Source organism: Manis javanica, chromosome 6, assembly GCF_040802235.1.
Source record: "Manis javanica isolate MJ-LG chromosome 6, MJ_LKY, whole genome shotgun sequence".
Taxonomy (NCBI): Eukaryota; Metazoa; Chordata; class Mammalia; order Pholidota; family Manidae; genus Manis; species Manis javanica.
In genome coordinates, this window is record NC_133161.1 from 107,569,982 (window position 1) to 107,586,580 (window position 16,599).

Below are 16,599 nucleotides of genomic sequence, written 5' to 3' on the forward strand. Positions count from 1 at the left end.
TGAATGGGGACTTAGTGGGATACAGAAAGAGGCATCCTTAATATTTAGGGTGCTGAAACAGGAGGTCTTTGGAAGGATGGTTCCCAGCAAAGTATAGGGATTTGGAACCACTGGATGAGGGGGAATTACTGCTTCCTTTATCATCCTTAACTCTTGTACCAGACAGTAAGAGCCTCTCTTTCTTATGGCAGAATTGGGGTGTTGCAGGGAGAGCTAGTGGGCATAAAGAGTCCATGTTGGATAAGCAAAGATATTAAAGGCTGAAGGTCCCTTTGAGCCTGTGCCCTGATGGGATATTGTTTTTGATTTGGGAACTTAAGTAAGATCCCTGAGCTCAACTATCTCAGGGAGGCCTGAATGGCTCTCCCAGGAATGCTGTGGTCCCAGAGGTTAGGGTTAATAGCATGCGTGCTCTCCAGTCTTTGGACTCTGTCCTGGGTTCTCCTTCTTAGTCAGAACAAGCATTTGTAGGGGAATCTGATGCGAGGGCCATTCTCCCAGAGTGACTCGAATTCCCAGTTTTTGTGGAATATCCCAGCCTAACCACGAGCTGGGACATTCAGGCATTCCCAGGAAGCTGGGAAAAGGCATGGCCTCCCACAGACAGCATTGTCCAGTCTGGTTACAATGAGATGCCTCGCCTCAGTCAGGAGCCTGGGGGTGTGGGAACCTTTGTGAGAAGGGGAAGGGACCCAGTGTCCAAATGATTGTGAGAATGAATCAGGGTGAGTCCAACATCATTTCTATGAAGAAGTTTAAAGCACAGGTTGTCCTGATAGCTCTGAAGTGTCACCTTTGTGTGCATATGTGCTGCACAATTTATTTCTGAAGTTACCTGTTTAGATAGATACTAACTTTATTAATTGGTTAAAATATAGATCTCAAACTTACAGGTACCAAAATATCTTATTAAGGTAGCATGAATGTGTTGTATTAACTATTTAAATAGCTATGTTTTAGCTACCAACCATTAGTTGACTGTTAGGGTCCGAGGCTTCTCCAGAGAACAAACTACACAGGCATAGAGATGTAAATTCAAGCAAAGTCTTTATTCAGCCAGCTAGCTGGGGTCCAAGTCAGCCCGATGCAGCAGGTCTCAACAAGGACCCCGAGCACTCAGAGCCAAGGGTTTATATAGCAATTTCAAAGCACTTAACTCATAGCAATTTTCTATAACTATACATTATTCTTGCAAGACATATATCCTGGGGTTAAGCAAGGGCAGGGTAAGACTACTCCTCAATGGTTAGGGAGGTTCTGCACGATAAGCTTGGTATGTAAGATTAACTGACCAAGGGTCACAGCTGCCCACCACCCAGTGCTCATGATTAACTTGTTTTTCAAGGCCTTACCCAGGCCCAGGGTTTTTTTTTTGTTTGTTTGTTTTTTTCCTCTGAGTCACACTCTCAGAAAATGGTTTCTAGGTTTCTAAGATGGCTATGCTTATGCTAATTTACTAATCTTACTAATGCTTAGATTCTACATTTCCCCACTTTCCTTTGACCATTCCAATCATGGAATGTTTGTTTCTTCCTCCTGTGTGAGTGAATGATACTGCGGTCTCAGCATTAGCACCTGAACAGCACTCACTCTTTCCCTAACAAAGGCTATTAGCCGGTTTAAGATACAGGGACCTAAAGTGAGAAGCAGTATAAAAATAAGCAAGGGCCCTGCCAGGGTGGATATCAGGGTTGTAAACCATGGGGATTTAGTAAACTAGGATTCAAATAGCCCTTGGCTGGCCTCTCGCTCTCTCTTCCTTTGATCTGGTCTCTCTCTAAGTTTAGACATTGAATCTCTTACTATTCCGGAATGGTCTGCTGTTAAGGTTTAGCTAAGTTTTATTAGTTCTTTTTCCTGACTCTTAATGCTCTCTACACTCCTTTACATTGACTACATAGATGCTCCATTCGAGGCTTATCTCCAAGAGGAACTGAAGATTAAGCACTCTTTTTTTTTTTTTTGAAGGATAGTTGACACACAGTATCACATTAGTTTTAGGTGTACAACACAGTGATTTAACATTTATATACATGATAATTCTAGGTACCAGCTATCACCATACCAAGTTGTTACAATATTTTGACTATATTCCTTATGCTATACATTACATCCCGGTTACTTATTTATTTTACAATTGGAAGTGTGTACTTTTTTTTTTTTTTTGTGAGGGCATCTCTCGTATTTATTGATCAAATGGTTGTTAACCACAATAAAATTCTGTATAGGGGGGTCAATGCTCAATGCACAATCATTAATCCACCCCAAGCCTAATTTTCGTCAGTCTCCAATCTTCTGAAGCATAACGAACAAGTTCTTACATGGAGAACAAATTCTTACATAGTGAATAAGTTACATGGTGAACATTACAAGGGCAGTCATCACAGAGGCTTTTGGTTTTGATCATGCATTATGAACTATAAACAGTCAGTTCAAATATGAATATTCATTTGATTTTTATACTTGATTTATATGTGGATACCACATTTCTCTCTTTATTATTATTTTTTTAATAAAATGCTGAAGTGGTAGGTAGATACAAGATAAAGGTAGAAAACATAGTTTAGTGTTGTAAGAGAGCAAATGTAGATGATCAGGTGTGTGCCTGTAGACTATGTGTGAATCCAAGCTAGACAAGGGCAATAAAACATCCACGTATGCAGAAGATTTCTCTCAGAATGGGAAGGGGGGCAGAGGTTCTAAGCCTCACCTCTGTTGATCCCCATTTTCTCACCTGATGGCCCTCCTGTGACTGTGCCTGTCTTAGGTTGTTCCTCCCTTGAGGAATCTTACCCATCTCTGGCTAACCAGTCATCTTCCAGGGCCATATAGGGAAATGTTAAGTTGGTAAGTGAGAGAGAAGCCTTATTGTTTGAAAAGGTTAGCTTTTTACTTCTTTGCATATTTTATGCCCTGTGGCTTCTATGCCCAGCATTTGTCTTGAGGTGTCTTTACCACTTGGAAGAATTATGATACTCGGTAAATTCGATATGAGGCACGAATTCTACTTAAGGGTTATAATTAGGAAGGAAGAAGAAAAGCTATAGAAGTAGCAGGTGGAAGAAAACCTGGGAAGATTGATTATTTCTTTGACATATCTTCTTGTAGAGTAACTTCAGCATGTATAGGTTTTAAACTACTAATTAAATTGCACACACACGTTAACATAATAGGAGTACAGTTACATAATCAAAGCATACCTGTAATTACCAGCCATCTCCAGTGAAACCAAGAAAACCAGTTAGGCACCTTAGGCATTTGTGAAAACTTATCTATAATATGGTGAATATTGTCCAACTGAACTTGAACAGTCTGAGAGAAATCAGACAAATTAAAACAACCCATTCCTGGGGACTGTTCACATCCCATATGTTCTTTTAACAGTAAATAGTCTGTAGTTGTAAGATTTTGGAGCACTACAATTTGCACTTCTCCTAATTCTTGGTTGAGGTCCAACAGTTTAGATCCAGTCAAATTTGTTGTTTTGCTATATGCGCAGGCCAGTTTAGATATCTCCTTCTTCATTCCCATGGCAAGTCCAGGAACTGGTGGGATGAGTGCATCTACACCTGTAGCAGTGCATGGATCTTTGTTGGGGTTTTTTTGATGGTCATCTTCTGCCATGAGTCTTCCCGAGAGTGCTGATGTTGGAAGTTCTTTTTCATATCGTATCTTAGTTCATTTTCGGGGTAGCTAAATTAGGCTTTGATCCTCTGTATAAACACAAACAGACCCTATGCCTTCACTTTTATATGCCCTTTATATCATTGTGTAGAACTCATTGGAGGTCACCACACAGGAACTGCTTTTTTTTTTATCATTAATCTACACTTACATGATGAATATTTTGTTTACTAGGCTCTCCCCTATACCAGGTCCCCCCTATATACCCCTTTACAGTCACTGTCCGTCAGCGTAGCAAAATGTTGTAGAATCACTACTTGTCTTCTCTGTAAGCACTCTCTCTTTAACTACCATGATTCTTGCGTCCACATGTGCCTGTACTTCATCTCACCCACGAGTCACTCTCTGAAGACCTGGACCTCTTAACCATGAAGAGCCTTGACAGCAGGGTGGGTTTGGAAAAGGGATAAAGTCAGCATGCTTTAATGTTCATCTTGAACTATTAAAATCTCTTTATGATGAGTATACCTATCACAACTTTTATTCTGTACATTCTGAAAGTATTTCATATCTATCTTAGGTTATATTCCAGAGAAATTCTTTCTGGAAGATGAGATGCGAATATAGTATTTATTGAACACTAATTTTACTTTGTGGCACTATTGAGTGAGAAGAATTGACAGAGATTAAGGTCTGATGTATTGTCGTGTATTATGTAAATGATGTCTTACTTTGAACCGTCCCAAGAAAACCTATTTTTGATTTTCTGAGCTAATGAGCTATATTTAAATTAAGGGACCTATAAAAATATATAATCTGCAAATGAATTTACTTCAGATTTTTTTATTTAAAAGATGGTTGAAGACTGCTATCTTATACTAAAAAAAATCTCCAGTTGATTCAGAAAAAAAGGCACGCTGGCCATGTCTGCTTTCTATATAGAGATCAGCATGGAAAGCATGAAGGCCTGCTAGTGAAGCCTTGGTACACAGATTGATTTTTGACTAGTTGCACGGTCCCCTAGCTTTAGCAAAACCTGATGAAGCTTATTTGGAAGTCTGGTCATCTGATCAGATGTTCTGACCATTTAGCCAGTAACTGTTGTAGCTGAGTCTGATTTTTGTGGAAATTCATATTTATTAAACGAGCATAAAAACAATAGTGTGCACCTTCGTCATCGCCGATCAGAAGCTCCAAATGGCATGGTTTTGTGTAAAGGTCATAGAAAATGGTGTTGGTGGAGACTGCTTGTAAATATGAGCTCTGTCACTTAATAGCTATGTTTTCTTGGGTAAATTTCTTTAGCCCTCTGAGCCTCAGTTTCCCCATCACTAAAATAAAAACTAGGAAGAATACTTATCTCAAGCAGCAGATGTGAGGATTAATTAAATTGCTAGTTGGTCCTTTCTTCTTAAGAGAAGAATACTGGCACAGAAGTTACCTTATCTTATGCATTGAGTGCCAGGTTGCCATCCCTGGGCACACCTGTTACTTTCCCTTCCCAGATAGACAGATCAGTGTTACGCTTAGCTTTCAGTCCACACTGTGTCCTCCCAGCACATTTGTAGTGTTCCTGGCTCCAGGAGTACCTCAGCTGTGTGTACTCACAGTGAGCCTGCAGACATCCTCCCCCAACCAGGGCCTGTGCCAAGGCTGGGCTGGGCCTGTGGTTCTTACTGTGATCACAGGATGCACTTCAGCAAGAAACCATCTAGGAACTTTGGAAAATAAGATTTGTTACTCATGGATCCTGGAGGGTGCACAGCACACCCAAGGGCCACACACAGGTCAGGAGAAGGGAGAGAGGCAAGCATGAACCTGGGTTAGGCCTTTATCTGAGGGTGGGGTGTCTAGGGTTCTTGAGCTTCTGCTTCATTAAGCAGATGTAAAGCATCAGGGAGAGAATTAGGGCAAGAGAAGGGAGAAGTGGCCCCATTCAGGGATCAGTACCCAGGCTATGCAGGCTTTCTAAAAGGGGGACTTGAGGCATGGCAGTGGCCTGGTTCCTCATTTGTTGTTTTGCTAGCAGCTGTGTTGACTGCTGTTGACACGGCATTCCATGTGGATCTTGCAATGGGGGCCTCAGCAATCAAACAGCTTATTGTCAGTCACTTACACAAAAGCCCTATTCTGTTTTTTATTGTGGAAGCAATTATAAGCTATTAACTTGGCATAATTTATTGAATACCTAAGTATTTAATTTTGAAACAAGAACTAGGCATCGCATTTTTATGTTTTGACAAACAACATGAAAGTTATTTACCCACAATTGTTGGGAAGTCTTCTGCCACACATTTCATGGATATTTAGAAAAATCTTTATCTTATCTGGAGATGTTTAAGAGTAATAAATCCAAATATACACAGCAAATCAGTGTGGAATTGGAAAAAGAAAGACACTCAAGAATAGAATAGGAATTATGATTTTTACCTTTCACTCTTGCTCTGAAAATTACATTGATACCTCACTGTCTTGACACATATGACTAGTTGGCCTGAAGTTTCTCACTAAAAACAAACTAAATAAAAAACAAAAACCAAAAATCTACAGACCCCTAAATCAGTGGAGACATTACTCTTTTGTGGGTACATTAATCTTACAGAACTAGCTTTACAGGCTTGTCTGTCATCACGACCCCACCTCTCTTCTTTTGTGGCCAGTGATAAGTTAATGCTGAGAAAGTTATTCCTTTGAGTCATGAACATTTTTCATTGGTATATATAAAGTCTCCTTCCTTAGACAACCCAATGAATGAGTCTCTGATGACACAGCACAGATCAAATGGATTCATTGGGAAAATGGGACCTGCTGTGTGAGAGGCTGCAGACTTAACCTGTCCCAAGTGTTGCTGGGGGATCAATCCCCTATTACTTAGTGTTTAGATTAAGAAATAAAACATCCTTAGTGATTTAAGCAGGCATTTCTGCTCACTGCCTACATTTACTTATTTTGTGTATGACCGAACTAGAAGAGATTTTGAGAAGAGAGAAGAAAATGTGAGATTCCTAAACCTATTCAGAGGAAATATTGTAAGAGCTCCTTTGTAAACGCAGTTATTGCAAGGTGGCTTCTGCAGGAATGATTGCATAGAGGTGTCTGGGAAGAACGATAGCCAGCGCTTGTCTAGGTCAGGAGTCGGCAAGGCTTCCCAGGTCATGTGGTCTCATGTAACCTCTCATCTCTGCTACTGTGGCGTGAAAGCGGTCGTAGACAGTGTGTTGAGTGGCCCAGCTGTGTTCCAGCACATCTCTATGTATATCAACAGGTGGTGAACTGGACCATAGGTTGCCCATCCCCTGACCCAGGTTAAGAAAATTTGTGAAAGACTGAATGGATTTGAAAGCAGAAACTACAGGATTAAAAAACAAATCCTTAATTATGAGATTTGTTTTTCTTTATTCTTACTAGGTGAACATTATACCAGTGATTGCCAAAGCAGATGCAATTTCTGAAACTGAATTACAGAAGTTTAAGATCAAACTCCTGAGTGAATTGGTCAGCAATGGCATCCAGATATACCAGGTCCCAACAGATGATGAAACTATTGCTAAAATTGATGCTGTTATGAATGTGGGCTCCTAATTGAATATTGATTGCTTTACATGTGAAAAACATCATTTGTAAGTAACAGTGCTACAAATGTTTTCACTTGTTTCTTCAAAAACACTTCAAGCAAACTGAATTTTTAAAAAATTCAGTATAGGAAATGTTTATTTTCTAGAGCTGGTAAAAGTATGATAATGTTTTGGAGCATATTTTCTTTTCATCCCACTTTCACCTAAAGTAATGCATTTGTGAGGTGGGAATACACTTTTGTGGAATCATACTTAATGCCCTAGAAAGATGCCTTTTTATTCTCTTTAAAAACATGGAGGCCTATGGGGGTCAGGGGGTTGCCTTTGAGGTTTTGGGGCAATGCAAAGAGCAAAGAAGACAGGAGTTGTCAGGAGGGTGCTCAAAGAGGCCACTTTATTCTGCATAAAGCTGTACTCTTTATACTGCTATACTGCTAATTCATGGTTACAGAAGTGTTGAAGACATGCATGCATGTGACCTTCATGGCCAGGTGTCTAGCCTTCAAGGCCCTTATCTAGCTCCTTTCCCATGGGTACAACACGCTGTTTTCAGGTTTCTCAAGGCCAGGATTCTCAAGGCCAGACATATCTGGCTCCATACAAAGCCAGACATATTTGGGAGGAAGCAGCAGCCACCTGTCCTCATAGAACACTAGGGAAACTGGGGGGAAGGGTACCTTACCTACAAGGCCTCCCTTGGAATGCTTTGGAACCTTAAAACCTTTGAGGTCTTTCTGATATATTAAAGCTCATTCTCTCCTACAGTATCATACATATGTATTAAACATTCACATAACAATTAATGTAATTGAAGATAACTCAGTTCTTTGTGTTACTTTCTTGAGGCTGCAAATTTATGAAATAGTTGGTTATTATTTTGAAAAATTGGTTAGTCAGACAGACTTAATGATAAAGTCTTCTGGGAGTTGCTGACCTCCCTAAGACTTTATCCACAAAATGAGCTAACTAAAACTATGTTAAAGAATGTTGTTAAGAGTACAGCCTTTGTTCACTACCTAACAGTGACCTTCAGTAACTGCTCATTCCATTCCTCCTCTCTTCCTTTTGTGATTTTTCATATTCCATTTATATTAAAATACTTAAACTAAATGTATAAAAAACTTTGTTTGAAATGTGTTCTCCCCTGTTCGTTAGATCTGCAAATCCTGGTTGTATGTCAGGAATTAAATGTGGCGCCGTGATTTCTGTGTCTCCCAGGCAGTGGGGAACAAGATGCAGTGCCACTTTGTGAAGCTGAGGGGGGCGTGCACATGCCTGGAGGACCTGCAGGAACAGACGCTCTGGTGCCACTCCGGTTGACTGGCACCACAAGCTGGGCACCAGAGGCTTCGCCGATGTGGGCCTGGAGAAGCAGCTGCTCAGGTGAGCGTCCCACGGCCAGTGATGCATGTCGGTGGGGTGGTGCCATGAGGAAGGAGCAGCTGGTGGGCATCTCTCCCCCATGGCCTCCTTGCTATTGGATGTCTCTAAGTCCTCGTCTGACCCAAGGAGTGAAGTGGAAGGGGATCACATGGCAAAAGCCCACTGTTTATGCAATGCTCAAGTGAGTAACTAAAGGAGAAATCATTATTTGTTTTTATCTTTTTATTTATCTGAAAAGGATAAAAGTATATTTCTATTAAAAGGAAAGTCGGAATGTGGTCCTATTAAATAAACTAAAACTGTTGTTTTGTATTGTGGGTGAATTGCATATTTCCAGAATCTCTTACCTGGCATGAGCACATCTCCGTATCAATAGATGTTTCCTAAAGGTGGACAGAAGCAGTCCATCTTCATAGCAGTAGGTAATTACAAAGGCGAGCAAGGACATATCTGGATGGGAAGATTGGATGGGATCTCTTCTGCAGCTGAGTTGCAAAAGATATGGGTGAGCAGAAGTGGACGACTGCTTGTAGCAATAAATGAGTTTCTCCCACTTTATTTCTCCCTTTGACTGATTTTGGTATTTTGCTCTGGGATTTTGCCCCAGGAGTTATATGTATAGGATTGTAAGTCCAGGGAGAGGAAATCCAGAGGCAAAATACCTCTAAAAACCCAAAGCAGTCAAAGGGTGATTTAAAGTTTAAAACCCATTTATTGATTACAAATTATACCCATTGATATGGGGATGAACTTCTCTCCACCCCTGAGGAATGATGCAAATGCACTAAAGCCATACTTCTTTCCTCCTCTGAATGCCTGTTGATATGCAGATGTACTAAAGCCAGGTGAGATATTCTGGAAATATTACAAGTTTACCCACAAGCCACCTCTCCAGAAATCTCGCCTTACAATTTACTCGATCCCCCTCTTCCAACCAATCTAATAACATACAATAGCAACAGCAATAAAATCATGATAATCCTCAAGCCAGAGAATTTAGCCTATGCAGATTAAGTAAATATACTTTACAGCACAATCTCACTAAGAACAAAATACGTTTCAACACTTTTTTACTCATTCTAACAACCATGCTAGATTACTCACAAACCTTTTACCAAATATTAGACAAAGTCAAGCCTTTCTTTAAGCATTTTTTTCTTGACAACAGCAATATAATCATGGTAATTCTCAAGCCAGAGGATTCAGCTAGGTTCAAAGTCCCATGCAGATTAAGTCCAAAGCTCGTCCATTCCAGCCATCACATGGCAGCTGCAGCCAGGGGGCGCATACAGGACACAAGGACTGTAGAAGCAAATAACTGTGATTTTGGGGGCCACTTTGCTGTTATTCCAGGAATAGCCAGGAGGCCAGCTTCCAGGCCTTTTCCCCAAGGTGTCAGAAGAGCCAGCCATCTCCGGTCCATGTGTCAAAATGTCCAGGGCCATGTCCATTTTGTTCCTAATTGCTGCACATATCCTTGCAATGCACATCTGTTGTGCCCAAAGTTGCTAATCCCAGAAGACTACCAAGGAGCCAACACTGATGCAAAAGCAAAGAGCCTTTATTCAAGCTAGCTTGAGCTCAATCTCTCATCTACACCAATGCAGTGGCAAGATGCCAGAGAAAAGAGAGCAAGTTTCAATTCTACAAAGGTTTTATGGGGTTCTAGGGCAGTTGGTGGGGTGATGGTCATGGCTCTGTCTCATTGGCTGGATCTAGGGGTAGTTGGTGGGGTGATAGGTCGTGGCTCTGGTCAATTGGCAGGGTCTAAGGGTGGTGGGTGGGCTCCTTGCTGACTGGAGAGGAGAGAGACCAAGCTCTGATTGGGTGAAATAGGATCCTGGTCCCGATTGGCTCAAATATGATCCAGGTCCCGATTGGCTGAAATAGAATCTAGGAGCTTGCCCTTTCATTCCCCCCTTTCTCTAGATCCTAAGAAGGACCCAATCATGGGTCTAATAAGGTTTTGCAGTTGTAAGGAGATAAAGGCTGATACTGTTGTCTTAGCACCACTGGCTGGACTGTATTAATTCTGTCTTTAATTAAAGTTATCAATTTATTGAGGATACATGGTCTAAAGGTAAGCAGGAGTAACAAGATTACTAGGGGCTTGTATTGAGCATGGAAGACTATCAGTTGGACGGCCCCCACGTGGTCTCTGACAATCTGGACCAGTCTGTTGATGATACAGGGCCCAAGGGTTAGTAACAGTAGGATGGCAAGGGGTCCTTGAATATTAAAGATAATTTCCTGCCTTGATTTCTTTCTGGGACACTGGCACCTTGGTCCGGGCACACATCAAAAGACTGCATGTACAGTCTCTAAGGTGGGCTGAGATATTGTCTATTTGCTAAAAAATCTTGCCTTTTACTATGCCGTCTACAGCTGGGTCTGCATGCTAAGTCAGTTGCTTAGCTTGCAAAATTACCTAGTCAGATCTGAAGGAGGAAAGACAGAACATAGGCCTGGGCCTTTTAGTATGCTAAAGTGAATCTTATACACGACTACAAATGATTAGCATAATATAACATGTGCTACTCTTCTTTATCTGAGGAACATTAACTGATCTCACTGAAGAATGATTCTAGAGCTTAATGTTCAACATAGTTTTAGTAGGGGGGTTTCCAGCTTGTAGTTACATTGCTCTGATTGCAAATATCCTGCCTTGCTTTCTTCAGAGGCTCTCACTTTATTCTGTCTAAGCCTATGGTCCCTGTCTCATTCTCCCCTCTACAGATAGAGACTCTAGCTGCTGCTAGGGAAAATGGGCGATGACCGCTCTGGCTGCTTCGTGCTGAGAAAGGGGCGCAGTAAAGGGTGCAGCTAGGTCTCCATCACTGGTCAGTTGAGAGGGCCTCAGAAGGTTGGCACTTCTATTCTGGGTTTCGTTTCTATTACTATTTGCAGTTTTGTGGCTTCTAGGCAAGATAAAACAAGTTGTGTTATTAGGTTAAGTAGCAACATCTGGAGTTGGATTTTCTATTCTGGAAGGACAAACTTAACGAGATTAAGAATGCATGGCTGAATATGAGAACTAGAAATATGAAGAGTCTAATTGAGAATCATAGTCAGGTAATATGGGGAAACTAGAATCCTGGATATTAGGATTTAGTATAGATAAGACAGCATTATTGAAACAATACTTTTCCCTAAAATCACCCTTATTTTTATTAGAATTAGCCAGATTAAGAAAATAATTAACAGTTGGCTTGATTATTTGCATAAGTGCAGCAAGAAGAGCAATTGATTACATAGGCTCTTTTAAATGTGCTTTGCTGGAACATTTTGTAAGGAATTTCAGATTGAACCTTTAAAGGCCTCTTAAGGCCAGACAGCCAAGCCAGACTTGCCATCAGGTTTTGCCTGCAGTATTTCTTAAATACTCTTGACAACTCACTGAGACTTTAAGCATGAGAAACTGCTTTGATAAAACAATTAGAGAACTTTTTTACAATCTTTCAATGTTAGGAGCAGACTAACAGTTAAGAAAACTTTGTCTTTTTAACTGAAAACAAAATTCTAATTTTGCTGTGTACTTGATACCAAAACTCATTTGCTTTAATTTTATATAGCATAACCATATTAGATTCTTCCAAAACTTTCTACAACCTTCTTCTTATATTTAGAGTTCTCCCTCTAAATAAACAGCTGTACTTTAGAACAAAGTTACTTTCTTTTATCAAAAGACACATTCTTTAGCATGCAGAAATGTTTTCTTTATTACTTTAAGTAGTTTTAATTAGAACTTAAAACCATTAGGTACCTTAATTTCTAGTGAACACTGAGAAGCAGGCTATTGTAAACTGTTACACTAGCATTCTTTAGATTGACAAATTTATGAACATTTTATAATTTCTGTAACTATGAGCTTTACAGCACAATCTCTCACTAAACATAAAGTATATTGACTTAGCAAAACTTTAAGATTTTAGGTTACTACAAAGATTCTCAGGCTGCAGGTAGGTATACACACTGTAACACACAATTAAAAAGGTGTTTACTTACCACACTCATTTAGTTCACTCATTCATAACAACTATGCTAGATTACTTACAAGACCTTTACTGAATATTAGACAAAGCCAAGCCTTTGAGCATTTTATTTCTTAAAAGATCTAGCAGATAACATTGACCTAAATGACCTTAGGTAAACTTAGGCAGCTGGTAACTACAAGGGCATGCGTGCCTTGCCTCAGCCAAACCCAAATTAGCATTAATGCTTAACATTTTTTATCAGATTTTCTGGAAGTTTTAGAATGTCCAATTTTCATAAGCGCCTGTCTTTAAATCAATTTCATTAATACCATCCAGAGGTAGAAAGATATTTTCATTTACACACTTAGACACACAAACATACAGACTGAGACATAATGATAAGGTTCCCTCTGGCAGCCATCCGACATTGGAAACTGGCTACTCACTAGAACAAAAAGTCTGCCACCGACCCTTCTGGACTTTCACACTGAGGTTGTTAGCTCTTCCCCTGATATCTTTAACCTGTAAAAGAGTGGTTAGATTAAATGTTCCCTCCGGCAGCCAGCCAACGTTAAAGGACGACCACTCGGAGGTGCAGAAAACATGAAATTTTCCCTTCCTGACATCCATGCTCAAATTGTGAGCTCTCTCCCTAACGTCTGAGAAAAATGGTCTGCCATGAGAGACAAGGGGGTCGTCTGCATCTGTCCCATTTCTCATGTCAACAACAAGACTAAGACAAACACGACAAACAACAAACATGCACCTACAGAGAAGAATCTGCCGTGGCCGTGGAGGCAAAACTGAAAGTAAGTTGAGGGCCTGTTGGACTGCAGTGGCAGCTGACTTTCCTCACAGATGAAGACCTCGTCCTCCAGACGGGGGCAAGGGACGTCTCCCAAGACCCCTGGTCAGCGACCCGCCAGTGCATCCGCCTAAGTCAATGCAGACCCAGATACAGATTGGAGCTCCTACAGGCTTATACAGGCTTGTTCATGAACAAAAACAATGAGACACAGATAAAGACAGAGTGAGACACAGGTAGACAAGAACAGACAGATAACTGAGTGCACTCACCAGCCAGCACAGGGCCCTCCAGGTCAGGAGTCCTGGGGGTCTCTGGGATCCCAGGCGAGCCCCCAAATGTTGTGTCCAAAGTCATGAATCCCAGAAGACTACCAAGGAGCCAACACTGATGCAAAAGCAAAGAGCCTTTATTCAAGCTAGCTTGAGCTCAATCTCTCATCTACACCAATGCAGTGGCAAGATGCCAGAGAAAAGAGAGCAAGTTTCAATTCTACAAAGGTTTTATGGGGTTCTAGGGCAGTTGGTGGGGTGATGGTCATGGCTCTGTCTCATTGGCTGGATCTAGGGGTAGTTGATGGGGTGATAGGTAGTGGCTCTGGTCAATTGGCAGGGTCTAAGGGTGGTGGGTGGGCTCCTTGCTGACTGGAGAGGAGAGAGACCAAGCTTCAATTGGGTGAAATAGGATCTGGGTCCCGATTGGCTGAAATATGATCCAGGTCCCGATTGGCTGAAATAGAATCTGGGAGCTTGCCCTTTCACATCCAATAAAGTGGGTACCTTGATCACTCTCAATCACTGGCAACCAGCCATAGGCTGCAAAAAGATGCTCTAGGCCCCTCTTGGTGGTTTGCTGATCAGCACAACATGCAGGGCACTCCTTCTGGGCTCAGCTAACTTCTTCAAAGGTCAATGGCAAGCCCCACCGATGGGCCCACATTGTCTTTTGCCCTGCATGCAACAAATGCTGATGTAACCATTGGGCCACATCAGAGGCAGGCATTCTTTCTAGCCAGCGCACCTGGGCCAGTGTATCTGCTTCATCATTCCTTGGGGATGCCAAAAACAAGTGGCCAGTCACATGATATACGGAAGGTGTCTGTGCCATGTCACTCCCTGGCCTTTGGGTTCAGTCTTGCACCCACCCTGTGATGGGATAGGTAGTTATTACCTTGGTTGGAACTGTTCCGGCAATGGGCTCCATAGCCAGCAAGGTGTGGTAGATAGGAGCCAGTTGCTTCTCTATCAAGGTGACCCGGAACCCTGCTCCTTTCCATGGTTGTGACCAGGCTCCAGCTGGCAGCAGGAACAGCAGCAGTGGCAGAAGCAGTAGCCTTAGGCTTGGGCCATGAGCTGGGGTCGATGTGGCCAGCAGCAATGGTGGTGCCTCACAACCACACAAGTGTAATCATACTACCCTTGGTGCAAGCGCCACTTCTCCCCATCATTTCTAGGGGTGGCCCACCCAAAGGTCACCCCCATTAGGACAGATTTCGGGTTCAGAGGAATCCTGCAGACTGCACCATATGTAAGTCCGGGGAAGAGTAAATCCCAGGACAAAATACCTCTAAAAACCAAAATCAGTCAAAGGGAGAAATAAAGTTTAAAACCCTTTTAGTGCTTACAAACTACAGTCCGGGCCGTTCCCTCTTTCCTGCTCCAGTAGCAGCAAGACCGGCCTCCCCCTCACCTCTCAGGTACAGAAAAACCTCCACTTCCCAGGTAATCAATCACCCATAGATATGGAGATGAACTTCTCTCCACCCCTGAGGAATGATGCAAATGCACTAAAGCCATATTTCTTTCCACCTCTGAATGCCTATTGATATGCAGATGTACTAAAGCCAGGTGAGATATTCTGGAAATATTACAATTTTACCCACAGTGATGAGTTTTGGAATGCTTTAAATTTAGGAAAATATCTTGTAAAGGGGAATGAAAGTACTTGCAGGCAGGCAGAGATTGGACTGTTTCCTAACATTTTGTAGTGGAGCTATTAAGAATTTTAGAACCTGATAACCTTCTTGCTCAGTGATCAGAGCATAAAATGCTATTATAAACTTGCTTGGTAATACTATATGCTGCTACATTCCTGACTTTTTTTATTAAGATATGTAAATGTGAAACTCTAATCCCTAACTAAATCAAATTTGACTTGTAGCATTCCAGAACAGTTTTTGCATGGGGAAAAGCATGAGATCCTGAAGACAAACTGAAAGGGTATCTCGCCGCGACCCTCCTTACCCAGAATGACTCAGGAGACATGGGCCCACACAAGAGATTTTATTATCTGAAAGAGATAGTGGCTGCCACAGAAGGGGGTGGAGAGAGAGAGAGAGAGAGCGCTAGAGAGGGAGCAGCAGAGAGAGCAGGGGGACAGAGGAACAGAGACACAGAGACAAAGAGAGACAGACAGAGACACAGAGACAGAGAGAGGGCAGCAGAGAGACAGACAGAGAGAGGGAGGGCAGCAGCGTGGTGCCTTTTATTGTGGCGGATCCGCTCAGCCTGTTGCCTTGGGGGAGGGTCGGGATGTTTAGAGATAAGGCGGGGTAAACCCAGGCAAGCCCAGGAATAATTCTCACCAGCTTATGGGCTTGGGACCATGGGGCAAATGGAGGATAAATTACTATATTCATACACAAACATTATTTGAAACTCTTATGAAATGAAGGATTCCTTTTCCATATCGTTATGTTCATTTCAGGCATTTCCCTGGCCGTTAGTATTTGCATCAGAGTAAATGCAAGGAGGGAGGGGGCATTAAACAGATGCTACAATTGCATATGACGTGTGGAAAGATTCAATGATAGATGAAGTTGCATTCTCAATTTTTTCAGTCTGTGGATTTAATTAGTGTTTCAGCTCTGGTAACATAGTAAATTGAGAATTATTTCCTTAGCCCCTCCTCATGAGTTAAGGCATGCTCTGCTTCTGGTTATGGGACAATTCTGGTAAAATGGTTATTGTCTGTGTTGAAGATAAATCATCTAGAGTTGGCTTTACCAGTGGTTCTCAGAGGAAGGAGGCTTCACTTCATTCTTCCAAGTCTGAGGGTCAGTCATGTTTGTTACATGACACAGTCCTAGGTGAGAGCAAGTGGGCCAGCCTTTATACACTGTGAGAAGCAGGTTCAAGCTGCCTCACGGGTCAGTCAGCAGTCACCTGTGGATAATGGAGAGGTGCGGGTTCCGAATTCCAGGGTGGAACCTCAGAACCCACATTTAAGTTAAAATCCT

General features: G+C 41.8%; 1 long non-coding RNA gene across 3 annotated transcripts in view; it reads left to right on the forward strand.

Annotated features, from left to right (window-relative positions):
* LOC118967752 (uncharacterized) overlaps positions 1-11,919 on the forward strand; it is a 29,781-nt gene extending 17,862 nt beyond the window's left edge. For 2 of the 3 annotated variants that reach the window (XR_012132469.1, XR_012132467.1), the window contains one exon: positions 8,418-11,919. This is a non-coding gene — a long non-coding RNA (uncharacterized lncRNA). Of the gene's footprint in view, positions 1-7,032; positions 7,245-8,417 lie in introns of all 3 variants that reach the window. The other variant, XR_012132468.1, reaches the window with a different exon arrangement.
* Positions 11,920-16,599: the final 4,680 nt, after the last annotated feature.